This window comes from Lepidochelys kempii, chromosome 1 (genome assembly GCF_965140285.1).
Source record: "Lepidochelys kempii isolate rLepKem1 chromosome 1, rLepKem1.hap1, whole genome shotgun sequence".
Taxonomy (NCBI): Eukaryota; Metazoa; Chordata; order Testudines; family Cheloniidae; genus Lepidochelys; species Lepidochelys kempii.
The window spans coordinates 186,443,469-186,461,407 of record NC_136380.1 but is presented as its reverse complement, the minus strand read 5'-3'; the positions used below and the strand labels follow the sequence as shown (position 1 = coordinate 186,461,407).

The 17,939-nt window shown below is 45.9% G+C and overlaps 1 protein-coding gene and 1 pseudogene across 4 annotated transcripts in view; both read left to right on the top strand.

Moving 5' to 3' along the window:
* The window catches only part of IGSF3 (immunoglobulin superfamily member 3), a 162,565-nt gene that overhangs the window by 4,056 nt on the left and 140,570 nt on the right, over positions 1-17,939 (top strand). The gene's annotated exons all lie outside the window — the stretch shown is intronic.
* On the top strand, positions 9,228-11,222 carry LOC140895179 (uncharacterized; annotated as a pseudogene).

Genomic DNA, 17,939 nt, shown 5'->3' with positions numbered 1-17,939 from the left:
TCTTTTACTGCAGTATTTCAGTTTTCAAGGCTTTAGGCATGTGGCACTTCATCGCATTGAGTATAAAATGGGGGACCAGGGCAAGTACTGTAAATAATCCCCATTTTAAGATTATTAATACCTCTGCCAGGCAGTACTAATCTTGTATGTAGTTATGAGATTTACGTGCTTCTTCCAGGGATGCAAACTCTGATACTATTTATGTCTATAATGTAGTATATAGGAAACATAATACAATAGGCTTCTACAGAATGCAAAACTCCATCTCATTGGTGACTGGTCTATGAATAGGTTTTTTTTCCTACTTACATTTGACTTTCTACAGTATCAAGAATGCCATCTGTGAGTGAGCACAAAGAGCTCTAAACATTATATGTACATATCTAGATGCTTGTCGGGATATTATATACACACACATCTTCCCTCTCTCTTCATTCATACATAATAATGGGTGCTCTTTTATTCTTAGAGGGGAGTGGAGCCACTGAAAGGTCCTGAAACTTCAGATCTTTGTAAATAGCATGCTGCAATATAAAAAACAGTGATAATGCCAAGAGGACTCCCAGGATACTATTGGATGGTTGCTCATCTGCCCCAAAGACCCCTCTCCTATAGAGGCAGGCTTCTTTCCTGTCACTCCTTTAGACTGTTGGGTTTCCATAGCATCAGTATGCTCCTGACACTCCACTCTTCCGTTTCAACTGAGCTGGCTAGCTGGGATTGTTTGGCTGAGAGTGGGTCTTGGAGGAGAGCTAGGTGGCTGAAAATAAATCTAGACCCAGGACATAGGTGGGCGCTCTTTGGTTAGCGAAAGCAAACAGAGAAAATAGCAGAGGTGGTGTTTGTCCACTTCTTGTTATCAAAACTTGCAGTCTAAGAATTTTGACAGCCACTGTTGCTAACTAGACCTCCAGAAGCAGATGAGTCTATGAGCTTGCTCTTTGCATTTGAGAGTGGCCACAAAACTGTGACTGCTCTTAGATATTGCTTTTGCCACAGTCTCCTGTTCCTCTGCCACGTCCAGACTGGATTACTGCAGTGCACTCTGCATGGGGCTATACTGCTTAGGGTTCAGCTAATAAAGGCTGTGGCTACCTACTTGGAACTTTTCAGAGGCCAGGTCTACTCTACAAACTTACATTGGTATAACTGTGTCGCTCGGAGGTGTGAAAAATCCACACCCTGAAGGACGTAGGTATGCCAACCTAACCCCCAGTGTAGACAGCTCTGTGTCGATGGAAGGGCTTCTCCCTTTTAACATAGCTACCACCTCTCATGGAGGTGGAATTAACTGTTCCAACAGAAGCTCTCCTGTCAGCGTAGTCCTGTCTTCAGTGAAGCGCTACAGTGGCACAGCTGCAGCGATTTAAGTGTAGACCTGCCCTCAGTGAGTGTATTACACTAGTGCCCTGTAAACAGCACTGGCTGCCAGTTTGTTTCCAAGGGCAGATGAAGTCCTTGTATTTATAGTGCTTTTTATGATCTGAGTGCTTATTTCTCTTGGAAGCTGCCTCTCTCACTGTGTTGTTGTGGTACCTCACTGGCAGTTGTGGTACCTGAACTGACAGTCTCTTTCATGCGTTTTGGGTAAAAGGACCTCAACTCTGAAATCTAATCTCCCTCTCCCTTGATCTTTGTGAAATTTGTTGAACTTCAGAGCATGTTGCACATCCTACTTATTTGCTTAAGCTTTTAATGCAGAGGGCTTTGGTTTTTGGAGGTTGGACATCTAATTGACATTAAGAAAAGGAGTACTTGTGGCACCTTAGAGACTAACCAATTTATTTGAGCTCATGCTCAAATAAATTGGTTAGTCTCTAAGGTGCCACAAGTACTCCTTTTCTTTTTGCGAATACAGACTAACACGGCTGCTACTCTGAAACCTAATTGACATTGTGTCAAGTTAGCTTTCTTTATTAAATTGCTTTTTATTGTAAATTGTACATGTACCTAGAACACTTTTGACAGATGTATTATATAAATTGCAAGGATGAATAAATAATAATGCAAGGGATGTGTGGGGAATATAGCGTTTGTGTATTTTGGGAGGGAGAGAATCCATTCCATGTCTGGAAAGTTACTGAATGTTTGGAGCTAGGAAACTGTTTAGAAAGGAGGTGGTTGGGTGATGGGGGGTAGGGGGGAGAGAGAGAGAGAATTTTCCTGGCCCTCCTCTCCTGGCTGCACAAAATAAATCACAGAATCTGTATAAATAGTTGTCCTGGAAAAAGATGACAAAAGCTAGTAATAAGCTAATGAAGTGTAACTCTCTTGGACGCACTGATATGTCACGAACCATGCTATAATCTGAATGAGTGACGCTAGCCTGATAAGTAATTTCTAATCTGCAAACTCCTTCTCAATAACTTCTTGTTCCAGAAAGCTGTTTGGGAGGAAGGGGAAAGCTTTCCAGACACAACTGTTTTGATGTGATTGACTTGCCTGTTTGCATCAAGGGCATTTAGGCCCTGGAGTCATTGTCTGGAATGAATTGCAATACAAACGACTGTCTCTGGCTTTTAAAATGCTGAATATGCCTTTGTTAACACAAACCTGTCACGTTTGTTTTGACATTGGCATTCTCTCTCTCTTTCTCTATACAATACTCTTGAGGGATAAGTCTCTGGTTAAATGTTTGGAGATGTTAGGCATTTGATGCATAGAATCTAAAATTAATTTTGCAGCTGCGGTGAATGGTTTGAGGATGGTTTCTGAGTCCCAGTATTCCTTCAGTAAGAGTGGCCTGGCCAGATGTGATGGGTCTTCCTGGGTTCCTTTGTATATCTTGGGAAGATGTGAAGGTCTCTGGGGTGAGGTCATGGGGGATGAGTTTGTAGAGTTTCTCTTGCAGTTGTTAGGGGAAGAATTTGATGATATCCTGAAATTGTGGAAAAGCAGCATCACTTGTCCCACAACCTTAGCCGTGCAGAACACAATGCCATCCACAGCCTCAGAAACAACTCTGACATCATAATCAAAAAGGCTGATAAAGGAGGTGCTGTTGTCATCATGAATAGGTCAGAATATGAACAAGAGGCCGCTCGGCAGCTCTCCAACACCACTTTCTACAAGCCATTACCCTCTGATTCCACTGAGAGTTACCAAAAGAAACTACAGCATTTGCTCAAGAAACTCCTTGAAAAAGCACAAGATCAAATCCACACATACACACCACTGGAACCCCGACCTGGGATATTCTATCTACTACCCAAGATCCATAAACCTGGAAACCCTGGGCGCCCCATCGTCTCAGGCATTGGCACCCTGACAGGAGGATTGTCTGGCTATGTAGACTCCCTCCTCAGGCCCTATGCTATCAGCACTCCCAGCTACCTTCGAGACACCACTGACTTCCAGAGGAAACTACAGTCCATCGGTGATCTTCCTGATAACACCATCTTGGCCACTATGGATGTAGAAGCCCTCTACACCAACATTCCACACAAAGATGGACTACAAGCCATCAGGAACACTATCCCTGATAATGTCACGGCTAACCTGGTGGCTGAACTTTGTGACTTTGTCCTTACCCATAACTATTTTACATTTGGGGACAATGTATACCTTCAAATCAGCGGCACTGCTATGGCCCCACAGTGTGCCAACGTTTTTATGGCTGACTTAGAACAACGCTTCCTCAGCTCTCGTCCCCTAATGCCCCTACTCTACTTGCGCTAGATTGATGACATCATCATCATCTGGACCCATGGAAAAGAAGCCCTTGAGGAATTCCACCATGATTTCAACAATTTCCATCCCACCATTAACCTCAGCCTGGTCCAGTCCACACAAGAGATCCATTTCCTGGACACTACAGTGCTAATAAACGATGGTCACATAAAATCACCTTATACCAGAAACCTACTGACCGCTGTTCCTACCTACATGCCTCCAGCTTTCACCCTGACCACACCATACGAACCATTGTCTACAACCAAGCTCTGCGATACAACCGCATTTGCTCCAACCCCTCAGACAGAGACAAACACCTACAAGATCTCTATCAAGCATTCTTACAACTACAATACCCACCTGCAGAAGTGAAGAAACAGATTGATAGAGCCAGAAGAGTTCCCAGAAGTCACCTACTACAGGACAGGCCTAACAAAGAAAATAACAGAACGCCACTAGCCGTCACCTTCAGCCCCCAACTAAAACCCCTCCAACGCATTATCAAGGATCTACAACCTATTCTGAAGGATGACCCAACACTCTCACAAATCTTGGGAGACAGGCCACTCCTTGTCTACAGGCAGCCCCCCAACCTGAAGCGAATACTCACCAGCAACCACACAACAGAACCACTAACCCAGGAACCTATCCTTGCAACAAAGCCCGTTGCCAACTGTGCCCACATATCTATTCAGGGGACACCATCACAGGGCCTAATAACATCAGCCACACTATCAGAGGCTCGTTCACCTGCACATTCACCAATGTTATATATGCTATCATGTGCCAGCAATGCCCCTCTGCCATGTACATTGGTCAAACTGGACAGTCTCTACGTAAAAGAATAAATGCACACAAATCAGATGTCAAGAATTATAACATTCATAAACCAGTCGGAGAACACTTCAATCTCTCTGGTCACGCGATTACAGACATGAAAGTTGCGATATTACAACAGAAAAACTTCAAATCCAGACTCCAGCGAGAAACTACTGAATTGGAATTCATTTGCAAATTGGATACAATTAACTTAGGTTACCTTGCATAATGACTTAGCCACTCCCAGTCTCTATTCAAGCCTATTTCCCCTTGTTTTCCTAACACCCCCCTCCTCCACCCCTTCCTCAGAAGTTCTTGTTAAACCCTGGATTTGTGCTGGAAATGGCCCACCTTGATTATCATAGACATTGTAAGGAGAGTGATCACTTTGCATAAGCTATTACCAGCAGGAGAGTGGGGTGGGGGGAGAGAAAACCTTTTGTAGTGATAAACACCCATTTTTTCATGATTTGTGTGTATAAAAACAAACATCTTCTGTATTTTCCACAGTATGCATCCGATGAAGTGAGCTGTAGCTCACGAAAGCTTATGCTCAGATAAATTGGTTAGTCTCTAAGGTGCCACAAGTACTCCTTTTCTTTTTGATGATATCCTTAAATTCCTGGGTTAATTGTGATATGGGGTGTTTTTTGAGTTCTTCTTAGTAGGTGGTGGTGGAAAGTTGTCGGTTGGCCTCATTAACGTAGTCATCACAGTTGAGGACTACAGTGGGGCCCTTCTTGTCTGCTGGTTTGGTCACTATCTGGTGATCAGTGACTGTGTAGCTGTCCTAGCAGTGGTAGAGAGATACCACTCACCACACAAAGGGCCAACTTCCTCAAGGACACAACCGACTTCCTCCACAAACCCTACAACATTAACAACTTTCCTCAGAACACCAGCCTTGCCACCATGAATATCCCTTCCCTATATACCAACATGCCTCATAATGGAAGCATAGCTGCCTGCTTCAAATATCTATAAGAAAATGGACAACTCTGAGATATCCACGCTAAACACTTGGCGAAACTCGTCCGTTTCATCCTCACCCATAACAGTTTTACATTCAACAACAAACACTTTGCCCAAACCATGGGAATAGCCATGGGTACTAGCATGCCTCCTCAATATGTCAATGTCTTCATGAGCCACCTTGAAGAATTTCTGAACAAATTGCACCCAAAACCAGTGGTGTACCTGAGATATATTGGTGATATTTTCACTCTCTGGACAAGCAACCTAAACTCTTCCATAGATTTTTCACCACAATTTCAACAACCACCGCCGTCCATTAAACTCCCTCTGGAATGCTTCTCGCACTAGCATCAACTTCCTGGACACCACAATTAGCTTCAGCAATGGAACCCTATAGACAACTATATACAAAAAACCCATGAATCACCCACCTACCTGCATAAATCCAGTAACCACCCCCAACACACCAAGAAATCTGCTATCTGCAGCCTGGCACTCATACCACAGAAAATGCTCCAAGGAGAAAGTCCAGGTTATATACTGTAACGCATTCAAACTGCCTTCACAAACAAGGCCACCCCGTCAGGAAAGTAGATCGCATCATGGAACGGATCACCCAAATACCCCGAGAGAACATGCTTCAAAACAAAAATACCGCCCCCACAACTGCACACCCCTAGTTGTCACCTACTACCCCACAGTGGAACCTGTATCATCAAACTGCTACAACCCATACTTGATGGGGACCCATCCTTAAAAATCTTTCCTGAACCCCTTCTTCTAGCCTTCAAATAACCCCACAACCTTTCCAGTGCTCTTCATCATCAGAAACAAGCTCCCCACAGACCAGGACACACCAACTCAAAGGGGCACCAGACCCTGCTAGAACAACAGATGCAGAATCTGAACACACATTCCCACTGCTACAGTGATTAACACACCCTACAACACACCTCTCAAGATCATGGGTACTACACATGCCCTTCACAACATGTGTTGTACCTCATCCATTGCACAACATGCCCCAACAACAACTATGTGGGTGAAACCCAGACAATTGCTGCACTCTCGAATGAGCTCACACAGGAAAATGATAAAAGACAAAAACCCTCTATCACCTGTGGGTGGGCACTTCTCACGAAGCAATCACTCTGTATCTGACCTATCAGTCCTTATCCTTAAAGAAAACCTGCACAACACTTTGAAAAGAGGAGCCTGGGAGCTTTAAATTCATAACTTTGCTAGATACTAAAAATCATGGTCTTAATAAAGACACTGGATTTATGGTTTATTACAACACTGTACCCCACTAACCCCCTTTTTAGTCCTATGATTATGGGTGTGTTACCGGGTCCTATCAATTAAAATATGTGCTATCTGTTCTATCTTGTATTTAGCTTTGACACTCTCAGTACCTTTCCCAAACTTGAAGAAGAGCTCTGTGTAGCTTGAAAGCTTGTGTCTCTCTCTAACAGAAGTTGGTCCAATAAAAGGTATTACCTCACCCACCTTGTCTCTCTGTATGATCTCTATCTCTGTCCTTTCGCTAACCTTACCAAGCACTCCATTTCCATCCATATACAGAGACCATGTTTCAGAATGATGGATGTGAGCAAGTTTTTGTCATTAGAAGGTTTGACTGGAACGCCACAATGCCAAAAAAGGAATTTTTGCCTTTCTAGTTATGCAAATATAACTTCTGCAATAATCCAAAAGAAATTGAAAATACTGTTTCAGCCAAATGACAAAAGTCCTTTCACAGCATGAGTTAACACATTGTGCCTTGGTACTGTGGCACATTGGAAATGTTGCTGTGATTCCTCTTCTCTGCCTAGAGGCAATGAAATGACTTAAGAACTGATTAGTGTTCATAAATCTTAGCTTCAGTCACTTAACAGAGGCTGTTCTGTTTTTTGGAATCCCCCCTTTGGAACCCATTGTCTGTACGGTCCTGTTTTTTCAATTCTAATCTATGGCTGGTGTTTCTGTGATGTTTCCAGGTGCACCACTGTCGGGGGAGGGGAGGGCCAGCCGAGGGCGTAGGGGAGTCTTGCTGAGGTGATTTGAATAGGTTATAGAATGCTAAATAAAAGAAGCTGGGTGGTTAAACAAAAAGGGGGAAGAGTGGTGGGAGGGTAAAAGGTGAGGTCTCAAGAATTTTCAGCAGCTAGGTGTTGACTTGTTAAAAGACATGGGTCTGTTGATAAAGGCTTGTGTTTAAGGTCATGAAATAGACTCTGGGTGTGAGAGAAAAGGATTGTAGGAATTCATATCTATTCTTTCAATCATTCCAGAGCAATGTACTCCAGCCAAGAGATTTACTCTCCTCCCCCACTAACTAGTGAGCTATCAATTCTGTTTGGGGTTTGAAAAATCCCACCGTGCTCTTTCAGTCTCTCATATCACCAGCAATAGAGATTCTGCCATCAGAAATGAGCTGAAACTTCTGAAATGCAGGGCAGAATAGACTCCAGTCAGGGTAGAGAAGTGAACTCTTTATCACTAAAGGCAGCACATATGTTGCAAAGAGACTCACAGGACAGATATGTGGAACAAGATTGGAGCCATTGTGTGTGGCAGGTTTCATTCTAATGACGTAAGAGGTGTTCCTCCCCCCCTACCCCCCCACAATCTCCTAGTGCCACTTGAAAAGCAGGCTGTCAGGGAGACTGAGCTGGTTTGAGATAGTGCTGTGCAGTCATCTCTCCACTGCGGGGTTCAGTTAACATGTTGGTGACACAAGTGTTGAACTTACTGTATTTTTCACTTAAAATCTGATACTCTCATAGACTTTTTAAGGTTAGAAGGGACTATCATGATCCTTCCCTGCCCGTGTGTGTGTGCAAAAGTAAAAATGACACTTCCATGGTATCCCCCTTTCTCAGTGCTTCTAGACAAGACTGGTCCATTTCTAGGCTTTCTGGAAATTAAGCTCCGAGAAAGGGGAACCAAGAGATCCCTTTTAAATTTGGAGGTGAGACACTAACCCTGGATGGAGGAAGGATCTGTCCCATTTGCAAGGAAGGGTACTGATCTGACACAACAGTAGTATGTTGTGAGAACAGCTTGTTCTTGGGACAAGTCTTGATCTTTCTATGCAGCAGCAGATTGGGGAGGAAAGTGGTCTGACTCTTCCCCATCCCTCCAACGTTCGAGGCCCTAGAGAAGGTAAAGCTAGACCGTGGATAAAGGCTGGTACGCTTCAGTCTGCAAAAGTTGATAGCTTGTTCCGTTGCAGGAAAAGTCCTGCTTTGGAAAACCATACTGCTTGAACCAGGCACTAATGTTAACTGAGGAAAAGGGCTTGGAAAAGTTACCTAGTACCTGTTAGCCCAACGAGTAGGCCTATATGCCAAACGAAAAATGTCCCTTTTCTTCCAGTCCCGACATCCAGGCCTAGTCTCTTAGGCCTTGTCTACGCTATGAGTTTGTCGGATTTAGCAGCATTAAATCCGAATTAACCCTGCACCCGTCCAAACAACGAAGTCATTTTTTCGACATAAAGGGCTCTTAAAACCGATTTCTGTACTCCTCCCCAACGAGGGGATTAGCGCTGAAATCGACATTGCTGTTTCGAATTAGGGTTAGTGTGGACGCAATTCAAAGGTATTGGCCTCTGGGAGCTATCCCACAATGCACCATTGTGACCGCTCTGGACAGCACTCTGAACTTAGATGCACTGGCCAGGTGTACAGGAAAAGCCCCAGGAACTTGAATCTCATTTCCTGCTTGGCCAGGTGAGCTCATCAGCACAGGTCACCATGCCGTCCCAGAATCAAAAAAGAGCTCCAGCATGGACCGAACGGGAGGTACTGGATCTGATCGCTGTATGGGGAGAGGAATCCGTGCTATCAGAACTACGTTCCAAAAGACAAAATGCCAAAACATTTCAAAAAATCTTAGAGGCCATGAGGGACAGAGGCTACAGCAGGGACGCAACACAGTGCTGAGTGAAACTTAAGGCGCTCAGACAAGAGTACCAGAAAATCAAAGAATAAAACGGATGCTCCGGGACAGAGTCCCAGACATGCTGCTTCTATGCTGAGCTGCGTGCAATTCTAGGGGGGGCCGCCACCACTACCCCACCCCTGTCCGTGGACTCTGATGATGGGGTACTCTCCGTCATGGCTGAGGATTTTGCAGATGGGGAAGATGAGGATGAGGAGGACGAGAACAACGAGCTTGGGGAGAGCACACAGCACACTGTTCTCCCTGACAGCCAGGATCTTTTTATCATCCTAACTGAAATACCCTCGCAACCCCCAAGAAGCCGGAGAAGGGACCTCTGGTGAGTGCACCTTTTTAAATATAATACATGTTATAAAAGCAAACATTTTTTTAATGATTAAGCAGCCCTGAGGACTTGGGATGCATTCGTGGCCAGTACAGCTACTGGAAAAGTCTGTTAACATGTCTGGGGATGGAGTGGAAATCCTCCAGTGACATCTCCATGAAGCTCTCCTGGAGGTTCTCTAAAAGCATTTGCAGAAGGTTTCTGGGGAGAGCAGCTTTATTTTGTCCTCCATGGTAGGACACTTTACCATGCCATGCTAGTAGCAACTAATCTGGTATCATTGCATGACAAAGCCTGGCAGCGTATGGTCCCAGTGTTTGCTGGCATTCAAGCAACATCTGTTCTTTATCTCTCCGTGTTATCCTCAGGAGAGTGATATCGTTCATGGTAACCTGGTTGAAATAGGGGAATTTGATTAAGGGGACATTCAGAGGTGGCCGTTCCTACTGGGCTGTTTGCCTGTGGCTGAAAAGAAATCCTCCCCGCAGTTAGCCACGCGGTGGGCAGAGGCATTGGCGCTGAGCTGTTCGCGTTTGGCTAACAGGGATCTTCCCTGATACCAGCCAGGCGGTGCGGGGAGGGGAAAAGCGATCATCCTAGAGAATTGGATGGGGGGGAGGAGGTTAGTTTGGTTTCTGCTGCTGCACATTAACAGGAAAACCGCAGCACTAAATGGCCAGCTCAATGGGCTTTGCTTGGTATGGGAAAGGAGGGCGCTGCTGTTATGAAGGTTGCAGAAGCCGAAAGACTATGGCTTACCATGGCCGCCTGCCACTCAATATAAGATGCAAAATGCAACCTTTTACCAAAATCACATGTGCTATGTAATGTGAATAGTGTTGTTCACCGTGAAAGAGTATAGCCATTGTTCTGTAAAATGTATCTTTTTAAATACTTCACTCCCTTTTTTTCTTCTTCCAGCAGCTGCAAATGTTTCAAGCCTCCCTCCTCCATCCCAAAGGTTATCTCAGATAAGGTGGCGAAAAAACCGCACGTGTGATGACATGTTCTCTGAGCTCATGCAGTCGTCCGGCACTGACAGAGCTGTATGGAGGGACACAATAGCAGAGTACAGGACAGTGGCTGATGAACATGAGGAGAGGTGGTGACAGGAAGATCAAAGGAGGCATGAGGCAATGCTGGGGCTACTGCAGGATCAAATGGATATGCTCCGGTGTCTGGTGGAGGTTCATGAACGGCAGCAGGATCACAGAGTCCCTCTGCAGCCCCTGCTTAACCTCCCTCCCTCCTCCCCAAGTTTCATAGCCTCCTCACGCAGATGCCCAAGAACGCGGGGGGGAGGCTCCGGGCACCCAACCACTCCACCCCAGTGGACAGCCCAAGCAACAGAAGGCTGTCATTCAAGAAGTTTTAAAGTGGTCTTTTCCTTCCCGCCTACCCTCCTCCCACACCCCACCCAGGCTACCTTGTGAGTTATCTCCCTATTTTTATAATCAATTAATAAAGAATACATGTTTTTTAAATGATAGTGACTTTATTTCCTTTGCAAGCAAGCTGTGATTGAAGAGGGGTGGGCAGGTGGCTTACAGGGAATTTAGAGACAACCAAGGGGGCGGGTTTTCATCAAGGAGAAACGAACAGAAGTGTCCCACAGTACCCTGGCCAGTCATGAAACTGGTTTTCAAAGCTTCTCTGATGAGCAGCGCTTCCTGCTGTGCTCTTCTAACTGCCCTGGTATCTGGCTGCGTGTATTCAGCGGCCATGCAATTTACATCAACCTACCACCCCGCCATAAACGTCTCCCCCTTATCTCACAGAGATTGTGGAGCAAGCAGCAATAACAATGGGAATATTGGTTTCGCTGAGGTCTGAGCAAGTCAGTAAACTGCGCCAGTGACCCTTTAAGTGTCCAAATGCACACTCTACCACCATTCTGCACTTGCTCAGCCTATGGTTGAACAGCTCCTGACTACTGTCCAGGCAGCCTGTGTACGGCTTCATGAGCCATGGCATTAAGGGGTAGGCTGGGTCCCCAAGGATAACTATAGGCATTTTAATATCCCCAACAGTTATTTTCTACTCTGGGAAGTAAATCCCTTCCTGCAGCCGTTGAAATAGACCAGAATTCCTGAAGACGTGAGCGTCATGAACCTTTCCTGGACATCCCACATTGATGTTGGTGAAACGTCCCTTGTGATCGACCAGTGCTTGCAGCACTATTGAAAAGTACCCCTTGCGGTTTATGTACTGGCTGCCCTGGTGGTCCGGTCCCGAGATAGGGATATGCGTTCCATCTATAGCCCCACCACAGTTAGGGAATCCCATTGCAGCAAAGTCATTCACTATGACCTGCACGTTTCCCAGAGTCACTATCTTTGATAGCAGCAGCTCAATGATTGCATTGGCTATTTGCATCACAGCAACCCCCGCTGTAGATTTGCCCACTCCAAATTGATTACCGACTGACCGATAGCTGTCTGGCGTTGCAAGCTTCCGCAGGGCTATTGCCACTCTCTTGTGAACTGTGAGGGCTGCTCTCATCTTGGTATACTTGTGCTTCAGGGCAGGGGAAAGCAAGTCACAAAGTTCCGTGAAAGTGCCCTTAGGCATGTGAAAGTTTCGGAGCCACTGGAAATCATCCCAGACCTGCAACACTATGCGGTCCCACCAGTCTGTGCTTGTTTCTGGGGCCCAGAATCGACGTTCCATGGCATGAGCCTGCCCCATTAACACCATTATCTCCAAATTGTGGGGGAATGTGGTTTTAGAGAAAAGTGTGTTCATGTCCTCATTAGCTCACTTCCATCACCTCCTCGCCTGGTTTTTCCGGTGCTGGTTCTGCATAAACTGCATGATAATGCGTGAGGTGTTTACAGTGGTCATAACTGCTGCAGTGATCTGAACGGGCTCCATGCTTGCTGTGCTATGGCGTCTGCTCCTGCTCAGGCAATCCAGGGAAAAGGGTGTGAAACGATTGTTTGCTGTTGCTGTGACGGAGGGAGGGGCGACCAACAACATGGCTTACAGGGAATTAAAATCAACAAAGGGGGTGGCTTTGCGAGAAACAGAATGGCCCCCTCAAGGATAGAACTCAAAACTGGGTTTAGCAGGCTGTTGATTTCACGGAGGAAGGGAAGAGAAAATGAATACAAACCAAATCTGGTCTATTTCTTGTTTTGATCCACTTCATCTATCATTATACATCTTGCTGGCAGCAGACTGTGCAGTATGACCGCTAGCCATCGTCATCTCCTGGGTGCTCGGCAGAAGACGGTGCAGTATGACTGCTGGCCATCATCTTCTCCTGGCTGCTCATTAAAAGACAGTGCACTAGGACTGCCGGTAGGACTGAATTGCCATGAGATGGAACTTAAAAGGGAAATGACCTGGCTGAGTCACTCCCATGTTTGCCCAGGCGCCCCTGATGTCATCGAGGTCAGTTAAAAGAGCACCCTGGACTAAGTCGACGACGGCTACCCATCATACTGCACTGTCTGCTGCCAAAAGGCAATAAGCTGCTGCTGTGTAGCAATGCAGTACCATGTCTGCCAGCACCTAGGGGACGTACGGTGACGGTTAGCTGAGCAGGCTCCATGCTTGTCGTGGTATAGCGTCTGCATGGGTAACCCAGGAAAAAAGGTGCGAAATGATTGTCTGCCGTTGCTTTCACGCAGGGAGGGAGGGAGGGAAGGGGGGCCTAACAATATGTACCCAGAACCACCCGCAACAATGTTTTAGTCCCATCAGGCATTGGGATTTCTACCCAGAATTCAAATGGGCGGTGGAGACTGCGGGAACTGTGGGATAGCTATCCACAGTGTAACGCTCAGGAAGTCAACGGTTGCCTCGGTACTGTGGACGCACTCCGCCGACACACACGCACAATCATCTGTATGAAAACGCTTTCTACAAAACAGACTTCTATGAATTTGACCTAATTTTGTAGTGTAGACAAGGCCTTACAGGTTTGGTACCCCCTAGCTTGGTCCCAATAAAATTCAGCCTGCAGAAAACGGGTAAGTACTTTGTGCTGTCTTCCAGCAAACACGTGCTACCCAGGCACTCAACCAGTGCTAGGCCCCCAATAAATTAATGTCTGGACTGCATCCCCTCAACAAGTCAATCTACACTGGTCCCCCAATAAGCAAGATCCTCTGCTGGAGTTGCAGGGAGGCTGAAGTTGGGCCACCTCCTAATGTGGGACCCTGGCTTGGCCCAAAACAGGGAGCAGCAGGAGTCCCCAGCCAGCCTGACAACCGGAGACAAGAATCTTCACCCCACCCCAACACCCTGCCCCCTCAGATGCATAGAGTCCTCTGCTGGGGTAATGGGGGAGTGTCATTGTAGGGTGGGGAGGACAAACCCCATATATGAAGAGCCTTCCTCAGGTACCTTCTTCTTGACCCCCCTGCTCAAGGGGTGGGAGTGGCAGCCATCTGCAACACCCTACTCTTAGCAGCAGCAGCAGCTGCCAGTCTTCCTCTGCCTCTTCAACGATGGGGACAACCACGTTCCGTCCTTTCCCTAATGGTGGAGGCGGTGGCACTGGAGCTGTCAGTGCAGGCTCAGGCAGACATCCCTGCATCAGTTATGTATTGCTCAAGTTTGGAAGGCTCTTATTTTGCACAAGGGTTAGAGACTTTGCTTTAAGAAGAATAAGTAAAAGCATAGGTACTGCAGAAGCTGATGGCGCTTGCCCTGGGTGAGCGGCCGACTGCATTTTTCAGGCCCTTCTGAGAACTAAGCAGTTAACACTTCTGTGTGTGGCTCTCACTGAAGGGCCTAGCTGCATGTGTGCTTTAGTTTTTCTCCCACGCTTCCATTGGGGACTGCATTTTAATAAAATATCTCATGGACCACATCTGTTTCCTTGCCATCTTCTCCCTACCCCCATCCCTATAAATCCATGGGGCATCTCCCCTCCTAGTTATGATTCCATTTACAATTATGCACCATTCTTACAGTAACTATGGTAATTGCTTATCAGGAAAAATATTAGGGAGGTATCTGAGTATATTTAGCTCTCTTTGATATGGTAAGTGTTTTTCTTTCAGAAGAAATAGTGTATTCTTTTTCTGCCTTCTCATTACTTCATCTCCCTCTCCTGCCCTTAATGTTCCTGTTTCTCACTCTTCTACCCTTTACACTTCTCTGCTATCTGCTTCTTTTTCACTTCCTGGTTAGCCAACTGTTCCTCTGGAGATTTGTCTCCTTTTCTCCTGTGTAGCATCAATCCGTGGTGGATACTGGCTCCTTGTCACCTTTTACGGATGCCAAAGCTCTTCGCAGCTTGGAGACCTGTAGAAGCAGCTGGAAACAAGGAGCAGCTAGCACCATGCAACCTGCCAGCTCGCCCATTGGCTGCCAGCGGTCTGCGGACAATGTCTGAGAACCGCTAACGTGTGTAACCTAGGGTTGCCAATTTTGGTTGGACGCATTCCTGCAGGTTTCATCACATGACATCTTTAATTTAAAAAATTAATCTTTAATTTCTGGAGACTCCAGAACTGTCCTGGAAAGGTTGGCAACCCTAGTGTAACCTGTGGCCTGAAAGGCTGTCCAGGATCTAGAGGGGTGTGTGTGTGTGTGTGAGAGAGAGAGCACTCCTGGATTATACTCTTTTTGCTCTGCTTGACTTTAGGCAAGTCACTTCACTTGTTTCCATTTCCTTAAAATAGGGATAGTGCCTTATAGACTTAATGATTAAGGGTGCTATGGGATTCTTGAATGAGAGGTGCCGTGTAAGTGTGAAATATTTGTATTATTGTCAGGGTTGATATTTTGCCTTTTACTGTAAAATACACTCTTTAAAGGGTTAGAGAGTTTGTGGATGGGGTGTGGGCTAGAGGTGGTGTGAAGGTGGGGGAGGCTCTTGTACTCTGATTTTTTTGTTTTCTAATTCCAGCTGTGAAATTGATCTTACTTCCTGCTCCCTAGTGTTACACACCCCAGACTAATTCAATGCAAAGGGGCTTCTCTGTATATATAGTGTAGCCCTGTCCTTCCCACCTCCCTATACCTAGAGGGGAATAGCTCATATACAGTAGTGTGGCTCTTTAATCTGTAGCTCAGGTGGAGACATTATGATTCATCTCATCCTTCTCTGCATCATTGGCCTATCTGGAGCTGTTCTAATGTGTCAAATCAGTCTCGTGCCAGGGGCTGTGGGAGACAGCGCTAATCCAGAGCGTATAACAGCAGCAGCATTTAAGAAAAGTCGATGTACCCCCACATCACTGACTTTTCTAATGTAAATAGACTGATGTTAAAAAAGCTAATCTAGGTGTTTAGTGCTGTTGTAGTTGGTTGACTTGTAGGCAATCGGCATTCAGCATCTGGGTTGGATATACTGCAGAAATAACATGGGGCGGGGGAGAAGACCTCACATGCTCCTTTTCCTCATAACTATAGCCCACTTGGAAGCTATGGCAACATATCCAGCTCTCTTGGGCCTGAAGGAAGTTCGGGCCAATGTTAGAGGTTAGAAGGAAGAACTGGGGAGGAGGGGGGAGTAACAGGGAGGGGGAAACCGAGCAAAAGGTAACAGATTCCCCTAAGGAGAGAACTTGTCCGCATAATGTGCTTCTCCATTCAAGTACTTGAGGTGCTACATGAACATACACAAAAAAGATACAACCTATCAAAAGCAGGGGTGGAAATTTTTTTGGAAAAGCAGGGCGGGGAGTGTGCTGATGGAGGCATATGTTTCACACCCAAGGCTCAGGTGGAATATAGACTAACACTCTTCCCTACAGGCTTAGTGGATGCTCCCTTGCCTCTCTCTTTTTAGGTAGTCCTTGCTGACTCAAAGTGTGAGAGCACAAAAATTGAGCCCCAAATTTCTAACCTTAAAGTTTTCCTCTTGTTTTTCGCTCTTCGATCTATTCAGTCTTTCACCCTGTTTCTTGTTCTCCTCCCTTCCCCACATTTCTCCTTCTTGCCTTGTATTCCTCACAGGTTCTCTCCCATAAAATCTTTCCTCAAGTCCCCTCCTGTCTTCAGTGTCTGTAGAAAGATGCTGTGTTTGGGAATAGGTTGACTCCTGCAGAGAAGAACCTTTTTCTTCAAGGTCTCTTCCTCTGAGTAGCCACTAGCCAGGCAGAGCAAAGAGACTCAAACTTGCTGGTACAAGCCCAGGCAAAACTTCCCTTGAGACAAGGGCAGCCCAGAAAACCATTGTCTCTGTTTATATAGTGCCCAAAGTATACATGGTGTTCTACGTATCTCAGGAGACAGGTCCCTGCCCTAACAAGTTTTGTCTCTGGAGACAAAAGGGGAAGGAATGGAATTAGCCCTGCAAAATTTTATGAAAATTCATCATTTCAAATTGACTCATCTGCCCTTTAGTTTGGTGACTGATGGTAAAAATTCCCCTCCTCCTCCCCAGTATCTCGTCCTCACATGAGTTGGGAGGGTAGACTTTTTTTGCAAGGCTGGATGTAATGTAAACAGAGTGATTGGGAGGTGGTTTGACATGTACTGTTTAAATTTTTGTTCATATTAAAATGTAAACTAACTCTGCTTCTTCCTATTTTGTTTGTTTAACCCTTTCCTGTTTCTCTTATTAGCCTTTACTACTGTGCCCCTTTCACTCCCACTCTTTTCTGAATCCTTCCCTTCCTTTCATGTGGCGACTCCTTTTGCCTGCCTTCCAGATGCCTCTTTTGACTGTCCTAAACTTTTTGCTCCTCCCTAGCTATAACCCCCGACCTCATTAGAGGAAAAACTCAAGATGAATAGTCCTGCTGGTGTCTGTGGGCTTTTTAAAGTTCATTGATTTGTGTCACTGAAGACGTGAGGCTATGAAGGCTTCTCTAATGGCTTCCAGTGAGGATTCTTTTTGCCTGCTGGGGGAGCCTTGAAGGGCACATCCTGATCAACTTTAAACGGCAGCTTGGAGTAGCACAGAATTCCCCCAGGGGTATTTATATTTAGGGCCCTATCAAATTCACGACCATGAAAAACATGTCACGGACTGTGAAAATTGGTCTTTCTTTTGTGTGCTTTTACCCTATACTATACAGATTACAAGGGGGAGACCAGCCTTTCTCAAATTGGGGGTTCTGGCCCAAAAGGGAGTTGCAGGGGTGTCGTGGTGTTATTTTATGGGGGTTGTGGTATTGCCACCCTTACTCTACGCTGACTTCAGAGCTGCGGGGTGGAGCAGGGCGGCTGTTGGCTGGGCGTCCAGCAGTGAAGGCAGCGCCCTGCTGGTAGC